This window comes from Crinia signifera, chromosome 2 (genome assembly GCF_055691185.1).
Source record: "Crinia signifera chromosome 2, ASM5569118v1, whole genome shotgun sequence".
Lineage (NCBI taxonomy): Eukaryota > Metazoa > Chordata > Amphibia > Anura > Myobatrachidae > Crinia > Crinia signifera.
Window position 1 is genome coordinate 321,843,811 of NC_139218.1, and position 12,693 is coordinate 321,856,503.

General features: G+C 44.4%; 1 protein-coding gene across 2 annotated transcripts in view; it reads right to left on the bottom strand.

Annotated features, from left to right (window-relative positions):
• DGKA (diacylglycerol kinase alpha) overlaps positions 1 to 12,693 on the bottom strand; it is a 155,086-nt gene that overhangs the window by 59,568 nt on the left and 82,825 nt on the right. The window contains exon 3 of one of the 2 annotated variants that reach the window (XM_083169190.1): positions 9,102 to 9,270. The gene's annotated coding sequence lies outside the window, so the exon portion shown is untranslated. Of the gene's footprint in view, positions 1 to 1,669; positions 1,689 to 9,101; positions 9,271 to 12,693 lie in introns of those variants that run through there. The other variant, XM_083169193.1, reaches the window with a different exon arrangement.

The window sequence follows — 12,693 nt, forward strand, 5'->3', positions numbered from 1 at the left end:
GCTAATGGAAGAGCAGCTCAGTTAGATAGAATTGTCATATTTAATCTTTCCATCTGTACATGGAAATTACGTTTTCACTATCAAACCCATACATTTCCATGGGACCTGTTACCCATTGTCAGGCTGAAGCTACCCATTGTCAGGCTGAAGCCTGACAATGGGCAAACTTACAGCCCATGAAAATGCATTTGTCACCATCAGTACACGGGTGCCCGCTCTTATGACCTCTTCATACTACCTGATCTTCCTCCGCTGCACACAGAAGGTCCTGACTGTACACTACTCAACACGTCTCCTTTCATCAATGAGAACTGGACTACGGGAATACAGGGGCAGATATATGGGTGTCTCCATGGAGGAGGACTAGCGAAGGGGTCTAGCTTGAGACATTTATTTCACTGAGTAGTGGATTAGTGGATGAATGATTTAGTGCAGTGCTGCTATAATCTGCTCTGCCATACCGCTGGCATTCAGGGTGTGTAACAAGTGGTGTTTCCTGCACATTCATGTACTGTGACAGATTACATACATGTGTACTCTTGATTGTTACTCTAGTATGTATAACATTTCCTAGAAACGACTGTGTGCATTACTAGCTAAGAGAATTGGGGAACTAAGTTTAAATGAATCACCAGGACGTAGAGGGGGTGAGATGGGAGGGGGAGGCATTTGACTAAAGTGATGACATCTGGAAAATGTTACGTGGGACATACTAGTCATGTAACCACCACAAGTGATATACAAGTCATGCAACATCATTTCCAGCTTCTGCATTGGCCTTCACTAGAAGACCAGGTTGAGTTTTTCACTTGGCTTCAGCTCATGCCCCTTATACGTTTATACCAGGCCATGCTCACCATAACTAACATAAGACCAGCCTGTGCCCATATACACATATAATGCACACTAGGCATGAAATCTACAAAAAGTGCCAACCTGACACTCCCACATTACTCATTTACCAACCCATACCAGGGGTGGCCAAACCGGTCCCCGAGATCTGCCAACAGTCCATGTTTTCCAAACCACCTATCTGGTTCACAGGTGTAGCCATTACTTACTGACAGTTGGTGCATTCATTCCAAAATGACACATTCTACAGATCCACAGGTGGCCTGGAAAACATGAACTATTGGTAGACCTCGAGGACCGGTTTGGCCACCCCTGCCGTATGCATGCATGGTCTATCCATAATCCCCCCGCCTGCTAATTCGCAGATGTTTGACAAGGTCTGAATTAGGCCCAATGTACAATGCAATGCTCACAAAATAAATATGTAAATATCTGTTATGTCACCTATAACAGGTACAGTATAGGGAGGGCGCCTATGCATAAATATTTTATAAACAGTAGGATACAGTATATACTCAGGGCCGGCTCGACCAGCATATCATTAACAATATTGAGTGCACACACAAGAGAATATAGTTAAAGATATTGCTCAGAAAGCCCTTTATACTATACCCTCTAGTGTAACTCTTAATACGGTATTTGATGCAGTAACTGCCTGGCATGTGCCCATTGCTTGTCTGTGTTTCCTTAACCACTTATTGCTAAGAGCAGGCCTAGGACAGCTCTAGCACAAGCTGCAGTTAATGAAGCGTGGCTGTTACTGACAGTTCAGTCTCTGGGGAGTAGGCGAGAGACAACGGATTCCATTCCTGTGTACCTTGTCGCTTGAGCATTTAAGCACCGTGATGCAGGAGACACAAGGACATCTGCTTTCTGCGCTCAGTGGTTGCTATGAAACCAGAAAACCTCATCGTGATGTCACCGGGATTCCTTTCTTTGTGGGGAATCCTGTAGGGGTGTTGGGGAGTTCCACACTGCAATCTCACAGTAATATTGAAATCACTGCAGCCTGGGTGTAACAGCCGTATAGATGAAAGCTGCTGTAACAGCCACATAACACGTGAGCTACCAACTGGTTATGGTGCATGAGAAATTCACCAAATCCTCTGCTCAATCACAGGAGTCATCAAAATCTTGTACAAAAAAAACAAACATGTATTTATTAGGTTGACAATGGGAAGGTGGACTGTCAAAAGGTCAACATGAGTTTTTCACAATGTTTTGAGCCGACATGTGCCGACAGGCGGTATTTCATGCCCTACCATCCACTACGGCATGGTGGGAGAATTAAATAGTGTGCCGAGCGCAGCGAGGGTACCCGGTACACTTAGATGGTGTCGACATTCGGGTAAAAAAGTGAAAAATTAATGTCGGCCTTCCCGTTGTCAGCATCCCGGCCCTGTCGACCTTACCCATGTCAACCTATTTCAGTTGACGATCTAAGGCCTGTCAACCTTCAATGGTCGATCCAATGCATGTCAAACTAAATTAGGTCGATCTAATGACCCGTACCCCATCCTCTCCAGCTAAACTAAACCCCTCCAGTCATTAATAGTCATTGCCAGGAATGTCACATAGAAATAAGGTCACCCCACAATTTTTCACATTTGTGCCACTCTTTGTACCAGAGGTGGATTTAGACCACCTGGGGCCTTAGGCAAAATACCAGTTTGGGGCCCTCCTCCCTACAACATTCCCTAGCACTATGGGGGTTATTCAGACCTGATCACAACCCTGCGATTACGCAAGGTGGCTGATTATCTAACAACAGCGCATGCGTCTGGATTGTTGCGCACATGCGAGAGGCCATTCAGCGAAAATATCCATCGTCTTTTCTGATTGCAAGTCAATCTCAAGTAGATTGACAGGACGATGCCATTCGTGGGTGTCACCCAGTAGTTTTCTGGGAGTGTTAGAAAAAAACGCAGGTGTGCCCAGTGCGTGACGTCCGCTCCGGCCTTGATCAGCATGTTCCAATCACAGGCAGAGTAGATTCTGCATTACGCACAGACTGATGGTGCGTGAGTGGCGAATGGATTTGCAGGTATACGCCAATTAGCATGATTTGTCACCAGCCATTCGCAGACTTGTTAGAAGGCTGCAGAGCATCTCACATTGCAGGAAATAGCCGCATAACATCACAGACAGCCTAACAGAGGAGGATGCCTCTGGCCACTCTGTGATTTACTATGAAACAGAGATCACGTTTGTGTTTTCAGCACAATCCAAAGCCAAAAACACTTGTAAGTGATGATTAATAGGCGTACCATCAGCATTTCCTTTCCTTATAAGTGTGCAGAGAATGTTAGTAGAGACTATATGCTCATTGTCAAAAATAGGAAGATAAAAACAACATTGGGAAATAGATAAACAGTGAATAACACACGTGCTAGCACATTGTTACCACTCTAACGTGACCTTTTGTACCATTATTACAGTACTGTATGTCATTTGTATGATGCAAACCTTTCCTGGCCATGCCATAGGATACACAATTACACACTGACTTAGAAATGTTAGTATATTAGAGTAGGCCTGTAATGAAGGGTTGCCTACCCTCCCGGAATGGCCGGGAGTCTCCCAAAAATTGGGTCCCCCTCCCGCCCCCCCCGGAAGGGTGGACAACCCTCCCGGATTCAGGGGGACCCCGCTGCGCCCCCGATCGTGGCATTTAAATGCCACAATCCGCGGGTCTCAGAGGAGGGGGCAGAGCTAAAAATGGCAAAATCCCATCCTTTTTGCCCCGCCCCCTCCACGGAGATCCGTGAATTCAGCGGTTTGCCACAATGGGGCGGGGCTTAGTGACGTCACGCTCAAGCCCCGCCCCAAGAGCAGCTGCTGAAACTTTCCTCTCCGGGCTTCTCCCGGAGAGGACAATATTAAAGTCGGCAACCCTGCTGTAATGTCCCATACACACGGGGCGACTGTGCCTTTGTGCTAAGTGATCTAGTTAAGGACAGCGATGCACAAGCCATGTGTGCTGAGCGATGGTGAGAGGACACTGGCGATGACCAGATATATACTCCATGCTTGAATGATCTAGCCTGGTGATAGCAGCGTGAGGCACCGCCCATCGCCATCACTATGGGGCATACAAACAGAGATTTGTGCTTAATTTCTAAGCAATCTAGTTATATTACTTAGAAATCAAGCTCAAATCTCCCCGTGTGCGCCCCATAAGCCATTCACAGATGATACAAGCATAGACGGCCTTATACGAGATACAGATATAACAGGAATGGAATAAACAAGGATAGCAACATGCCAAATCTGAGCCACCTAAAGATTCCTCAAACTAAAGGTTGCCCCTTTATAATAATTTCAAAATATGTGTATGTTTTAGCTAAATATTTATAGATGTCACCATATTATTATTTTAAGTAATATAATTTTTTTATTCAAAATAATATCGGTGTCCCCTTATAATTATCATTAGTATCTTTGCCCACTAATTTTAATCATGCCATGACCAATGTACACTCAACTACCCAACATGACACCCATTATGTAATGTCCCAACTCTGGCAATTTATGAAAGCCATAATATATTGGGCGAAAACATAATAAAGATAATGAGAAAGGGAGCGGTCCTCCAATGACAGCAGGTGACACTGTGCGAGGTGTCACCATGCACTTTTCCAAATTCCTCTCAGAGTTTAGTGGAGATTGATTTTCACAGAGCAAGAAGTGGGCAAACATGGATAATAGGATCACTTGCAGTGTAAATACAGAGCACTGTGAGGTGAGATACACCACTGACAACCTGAAATTATCCTATCCTCTCTATGTACTCTAGATATTGGACCATTCATATTCAGCTTTTCCAACTAGCGTTTGCCTGATATACTGTAAATGGTGACTCCTGCCATAGCCCTGACTGTCCCCAGATAACTATTTATGCTCGGATTTATATTTCTTCTTGATGTGCCCCAATCTCTAATACATCACAATTGATTATGATATCCCCAAAATCTACCACATATCACTTGTATAAAATAAACAATAAATATATACAATGCCCTCTCTAACTTCGGTACTTGTTTCCTAGCACGGCGCCCATTACATCGCATGCCATAAGCCTTACAATGGTATGCGATGTTACGCGATGGCAGCCGATATTATACAATTTAAAATCGTATACCATCGCATTGTATGCCATATACACCCTAATGGGTGTTTTCAATGTTAAATGGCCCCCCTATAAGATTATTAATTGTATAAGCACCGTAATGGGTGCATACAATGTTAAAAGCACCCCCACGCCACCCCCAGTATCAACGACAACCCGAAGCGTGGCGAGCGGCGGCGGTACGCGTCCTCTGACCTTTTCATACCCCCACTATCCACGTTGGCGTGGAGTTGATTATAGTTTGTTGAGCGCAGCGAGCCACCGAGCCCGAAACATGGCGAGCGGACGCGGAATCCATGTAAAGTAATACACGTCCGCTCACCACGCCACACTATCTAAAATCAACTCCATGCCGACGTGGATAGTGGGGGTATGAAAAGGTCGGAGGACGCGTACCGCCGCCCCTCGCAGGCTCACTGCGCTCGCCACGCTTCGCGTTGACGTTCATAGTGGGGGTGGCGTGGGGGTGCATTTAACATTGTAATCGTGGGCGCTGTGCTAGGAAACAAGTACCCTAACTTCACTGCTCTGTACATCTCCAACCGCATTTCCCTCCACACTCCCTCCCGCCCACTCCGGTTGGTCAGTGACCGTCACCTCTCCTTACCCTGGTCATTGAATTCCATGTACGTATCCAAGACTTTGCCTGTGCTGCCCCCCCACTTCAACGGAACACCCACCTGTTCATCAACATGTACCCTTCTGCATAACCTACTCGTTGTACCGGTTCTTTGTACCGGCCCCCTCATGTCCTGACATTCACTGCCATGCTCACTTCCTTCTTTCTTATCTGCACCTCATGTCACTTTTCTGTCTCCCCTCCCTCTAGATCAGGGCTGGGCAACACCGGCCCTCCAGATGTTGATGAACTACACATCCCAGCATGCCTTGCATCAGTTTCAGCATGGCCACATAGCAAAACTAATGCAAAGCATCCTGGGATGTGTAGTTCATCAACATCTGGAGGGCCGGTGTTGCCGAGCCCTGCTCTAGATTGTAAGCTCCTTGGAGCAGGTTCCCAAAATACGGGGGACAAAATGACTAGGGGTCCCCCGTATTTTAAGAACCAGCCCCAGGCCAAACCAACCAGCAGGGTAATGTCACAGCCGGGGGACACTTATGATATAAGGTCCCGCGGCCAAAACATTAACCCCCTGACCAGTCAGCCTGGCCAGGGGCCCTGGGGGAGTGGGGACCCCCCCAATGAATGGGTCCCCCCCCCTCCAGGACTTACCTGACCAGGCTGAAGCCTGGTGCTGTCCCTGGTGACCCTGGGCTGTGGTCACCGGGCTGATCTTGGTGTAAAAAAAAGAATAAACTATTGTTTAATACTGGTGAACTATGAGTCCCAGCAAGCCTCCCCTGCAAGCTGGGACTTGGAGAACCACAAGTCCCAGCCTGCGGGGCATTAAAGGGCCCGCTGGGTCTTGTAGTTCCACAGTATTAAAAATAGTAAAATAAAACACGCTGACACACACTTAAAATAAAACCGGGGACAGCACCAGGCTTCAGCCTGGTCAGGTAAGTCCTAGAGGGGGGGGGGACCCCTTCATTGGGGGGTCCCCACTCCCCAGGGCCCCTGGCCAGGCTGACCGGTCAGGGGGTTAATGTTTATATCATAAGTGTCCCCTGGCTGTGACATTACCCTGCTGGCTGGTTTGGCCTGGGGCTGGTTCTTAAAATACCAGGGAGCCCCTAGTCATTTTGTCCCCCGTATTTTGGGAACCAGCCCCGGACCTGGAGCCTGGGGCTGGTTGTTAAAAATCGGGGAACCCCTATTTGTCGGGTTCCCTGATTTTTAATTACCGGCCCCGGCTCCTTCAGCCTGGTGCCGGTTACAGGTTTTTTTATTTATTTATTTTTTCTATTTTTTTTACACTAAAGCCTGCACGGATCGTGCAGGCTAAAGCCAAATACGACAGGAACATCAAGGTGTATTTTCCTGTCGTATTTTGGTGCCTGTTTTACACCAAGTAGCAGCCGTATTATCAATACGGCTGCTTAGTAAATCAGGAACCATAATTCTTTTGAATGGTGATTTCTGTCGTATTCTATTGATGGTGTAGACATTCGTATTTGTAAATACAAATACGAATGTCCCATCATTAGGAATACGAATTGTTGTATTTTCGGGATTGTAAATCCCGAAAATACAAATGTGTAAAAAATAGGTGTATTTCTGCCTAAGAATACACCTATTTTTTATGAATCCATTTTGGTAAATTTCCCCTGATATGTTGTATACAAAGGTCAGCAACCAGAGAGCTTATAGTCTATGGAAGGGCTTTTGTCACAGAGGTTACTCTTGAAGAGCGAAGAGAGGTAAAGTACCAACCAATCAGCATCTTACTAATTTTTCAAACACAGGCAGCAAAATGGCAGTTAGGAGCATATTTGTTGGTACTGTGGGGCTGATTTATCAGCAGGTTTTATCAAACATGACGAGCTTTAAAAACTAGTGTATGATAAATAGTGCTCCAACCAATAAGCTCCTAACTGCAATGTGTTTGAAAAATTACAGTTATAAGTTTTCAAACTCATTGCATATGAGAAAACTTGTTAATCAATCAACCCCTCTTATCTCTCACCTCTTTAAGGGCCAGATGTATCAAGCTTCAAAGAGTGATAAAGTGGAGAGTGATAAACTTCAAGGCAATCAGCCCCACCTACATTTTTTAAACCCAGCCTGTAGCATGGCACGTAGGAGCTGATTGGCTGGCTGTTTATCACTCTCCATTTTATCACTTTTTGAAGCTTGATACATCTGGCCCTAACTCTCTTTAAAGTTTGATACATAATAGGCACAACAATACTCCATTAGCTCATGTTTCCAGGTATTGCCCTTAGCCAATAGAGGGACAATAGAGGTCATTTTTCAGAGCCCAATCTCACAATCATTTAATGCCAAAATGGGTATGCAGTCGCTGGGTCGCCACTAATTAGGTCAACACTCAATACGTCAACACCTTAAAAAGGTCGACATGGGACACAAGCAATAGGTTGACATAGAAAAGGTTGACTGGATAAAAGTCAACATGATTTTTTGTTTTCAAAAAAGTGTACCGCACGTAGGGCACAGTGCCTTGCTACATTCGGCACACTAGTGCCGCACCCTAGTGGATGGTAGGGCATGAAATACCGCCTGTCGGCACATGTCTGCTCAAAAAACAGTGAAAAACCCCATGTCAACCTTTTGACTGTCGACCTAGACACTGTCGAACTAACCACCTGTTGAACTAATGACCTTTCGACCTTTTCCTATGTCGACCTTTTCCAACGTCGACATTTTCCCATGTTGACCTAATGGTGTCGACCTAATGACTGTTGACCATCATGCTGTAGACCAAATGACCGCATCCCGGTAGATCATGTTAAGCAAATGCAATGGTTAAGTCTGAGGCACAAGTCTGGGGTTGGGGCATTTATGAAGTACACAAAAGGAACAGAATGCTGATGGCAAAATAAATACACTCATTTATCTCCCATTACTGGAAGCTGTAAATCATGCTAACATACTTCATGACATATACAGTATATATATATATTATACATACACACAGTTATCCATGTAATTACTTTCCACATTTAGATCCGAGTGCATTTTCCATAGTGTAATAGCTGAATGAGAGGTACCGTAAGGACACATTTGCAATGGGAAAAAAAAGTAGAAAAAGAAAAGAAGGAGCTATAAATATTTTTAGTTGATACCTGAAGTAGGGAAATGTTGAAGCCATTGAGAACAGTAATATCCCTTCTTCAGATAGCATCACTAACAGCAGCCTTAGGGCACAGGCAGAGATAGCGTCAGCTCTGGATATAGGATGAGTAGCCAGGAAGAAAACACGAGCTTCACAGAGACAGTATTCAAATAATGTTCCTAATAACGCATCAGCCTCCTGCACAACCTCAGGCTCGCTGACATCACTGTTTCCTCAAAGAATTTTCATCTTCAATTCATCAGAGCAACAAGATGATGTGAGCACATTAGTCTCCTGTCAGGTTACACAAATCGGGCCATATTGGGTATCTAATAGACTAATACCCATTTGGATGCTGTCTTGTGAACAAAGCACATCTACAACCATTCACACATTTATTTCCGTACCCTACATTTACATACTTGTTTTATTTGCAGATATCCCAACAAGCAATGTTGCGTTAATAGGGCAACAGGACAATGTTGCTACGGCACCGGGGTTATTTTCTTCCGCCTTCTGCCTGGCCCCAGCCACGGCCTAAAGTCTCACAGTCCTCCTGTGTAGCCTGCAGACTCCTGTGCATTCGTCCACCTGCAAACCAACAATAGATAACTTTATTCATGCTAACACTACATGCGTGCAATGCCTGGTGCTGACCATATATGATTTTGGGGTGTTTTTCATTTTCAATATTATTCCAAAAAAAAGTTTTCACTAAGTTTTGGTGGGAAATTCTACTCAAAGTGCCTTCTGAATGGTATCTGCAGTATTAAAGGAGAAGGCATAGGTGAGCACTGCAGCAGCACTTCACGGCAAATTGAATTACCATCTAATGGGGGTAATCATTTACCTGCAGTCTTTGATGGGCTTTTGGGTGCCTTAACTCTTTATGACCCAGTGCATGTTTCCAGTGGATCCCATTGATGACAATGGTGATATTAATTTTGGTCATTGGTTTTTTTTTTTAATATACATTAAGTATTGTACATTGTACACCGAAACATTGTGTTTCATTCCAATTTGATATTTTGATACAGTATTTTTGTATTTTGTTATGGGCATTTGGATTTCAACGGTAACCATCACCACATAAAGTTTAACCATTTTAGTGCCAACATCTATATGAGAGATGTACAAATTATCCACTACAAATGCCAGTGCCGCTCACATTTGTTATATAAATTCAAATAAAAAAAAACATGTAAAAAAGATTATATTTCCTATATAAGGTAACATTGCAATTATGATGAATTAAAATGTTTGCTTGCCAATTTTCACAGCTATTTTGGCAAATTAACTTGGCACTCAACGGGTTAAGCATTAAATGTTTTAATAATGTCCATTTAAATGGACAAGAAAGGCATGAAAGGTTAACTGCATCATGCCCGGCTTTTGGATGCCTTAACTGTCACTTTAGACATGGGTTGGCAGTTTATGCGGCTAAGTCCCTGGACTGTGGGTGCGAGATCTGCGATATCTATGGCAGCCCATAAACAACTGACCAGCTCCCAGTCATTTAAACGGGAGCTGCAGATGCAATAAAGAATGTAATTTTCCCCAGGAAACAGAGGCAAAATATAAAATCAAGATAACTGGTAATAAATGATATTTCAGATTACAATATGTACTAACATATGTTCATGCTCAGCTGTAAGAGTAATCTATAACCAGTCTAATAGTAACAGGGACAAACTCCTGTAACCTCCTATGACTACCACACCCTGGAGGGATCACAACGAAACACTTGTAATAAGTCACTAATAATGACTTTACTAAAAATAGCAAAGCAGATAATTCTATTTAAACATGAGCTCATCAATTATAGGCTGTATAATCCAATTAAATATAGTGATGCTTTAATGAGTTTTTATTTTATTTTTTTCTACAAAATGACCATTTAATTAGCATGTATCCTAAGTCAATTTAGTGGAACCCAACTGAAGGCGATGTGGCCATAACGACACGCACATTACCGTGATTTATTATATTTCAGACTCACAATCCTCTGGTTTCTACAGAAAACTGCTCACATACGTTATAGCTTGGAAACAGAAGTATGATAGCAGATACAGAAGAGCAGAGCCAGGATCCAATCTACTCATGTGTTATCTATATTAAGAATGTGAAGTTCTTATTTGCTTTGTAAGGTGGAATCATAATAGTGACTGCTGCAGGAAACAACAGATTGCACCTGAGACGAGTTGGGTCAGTCGGGTTATCTTACTTTCAGAGAAAGAATTAAGTACGTGACCACAGGCAAAATTAGATTTATTTTGTGGTACAAGAATGCTACAATAGTGTAAAAAGATGGCATATAAGTTAAATTCTTAACTTTGGCATTCCCCCCCCCCATAAAATACAGATTTCTTTCCATAGCCAATGTTGGTAGGTGTTACGGGGCCTATACAGGGCATTTTCTAAGCAATCTGACTTAATTTCACTAGATCGCTTAGAAAATGCCATTACATCATGCCGTGTGTAGGGGCCATTGTGATAGCGATGCGCGACTCTACTCATTGCTATCGCTCGGCGACTAAGATCCAGCATACTGGATAAATCTAGTAGATCGCCGGTCTGGCCTTTGCAGATCACTCAGCACACATTGCTGACACATCGCTGTGTACTGAGCAAAATTGCTGAGTCATCGCTTAGATCGCTCAGCAACATTTCTAATGGGCCCCACACTCTGGGCCTTATTCTGATTGAGTCGGACGGTTGTGTATTTTCGGACGGGCACTGAGTGTTCTTAGCCCCGCCTATCGTATGGATCACTCACGCTGTCCGAATGCGGTAGGTCGCCAAGCGAATGGACCACGAGTGGATGTTTCATGTGAACATCCACTCACTGGCCTGTGGGCACCCTCCCATCCTCCGATGGCGAGCAACAGGCTGCTTGCTCGTGCCTTTCTGCACGAGCGAGCAGCCTGTTGCTCGCCATTTTGCACAAGCCAAAAATTCATTGGCCTCTGTGAGGTACATGATAATCGATCAGGTCCCGACACTCCCGAGAGGGGGTGACAGGGGTAGGAAATTACTCCAACTTGAAACAAGATGGATATTCAAGTTGGACTCATTGGCCCCCAAGGGGCTTAACGAGCAATTAGGCCTTCGTTGCTTTTTATAAAACTTATTATAAGGTGACAGTGAAGCATTGTATATATAAACACTGTCAAATGCAGTGGGTCTAAAAATACCAATAATATAAACATTGAGGTCCATTTAAATGGTAGAAATCAGGAATAATCGATTTAGTACAGTTAAACACAATATGCTTAATATGATTACTATAAGCAGCGGCGTAGCTTTGTTTGGGACGCCCCCCCCCCCGTGCCCCCTGTGCCCCCTCCCTCCATTGCCGCATCCTTACCTGTCTGCGCGTCTCGGCTCCCATCCTGGCTTCAATAAATTCTATGCAGACAGACCACGATAAAATGGCCGCCCACATACCGCAGACAGTTTCAGAGAACAGTCTGCTTTATGGGGCGGCCATTTTATCGTGGTCCGTCTCCATAGCATTGATTGAAGCCAGGAGGGGAGCCGGGACGCGCGGACAGGTAAGCATGCGGGGGATGGGGGGCGGGGGGATTACTATTGCCCCGCAGCCCCCCGGGGCCCCCATATGCACAGCGCCCCCCCGCGACCGCGGGGGCTGCGGTGCTATAGTTACGCCACTGACTAGAAGGCAAAATACCATATTGATTTCTTTAAGATATAACCAGCAGAGCAATAAATACTCATACACACATTTACTGTAGTACATATATTTATAGCACTTTTGGTTGACAACTGTCTCACACCACATTTATGGTATATCTACATTTATTATGTTTATTTATAAGGTGAGTGTAATAGTGTGTACACACGGTTAGATTTGGCTTCCGATGTTCCCGATATAGGGAACATCGGAAGCCAAATCGCATGCTTTTTTAGGGCTTCCGAGCCCGATGCGCACTCCCATGTGAACACATATCGGCAGCCAGATAGAGAGGGCAGGCAACACTATATAGTGCAGAT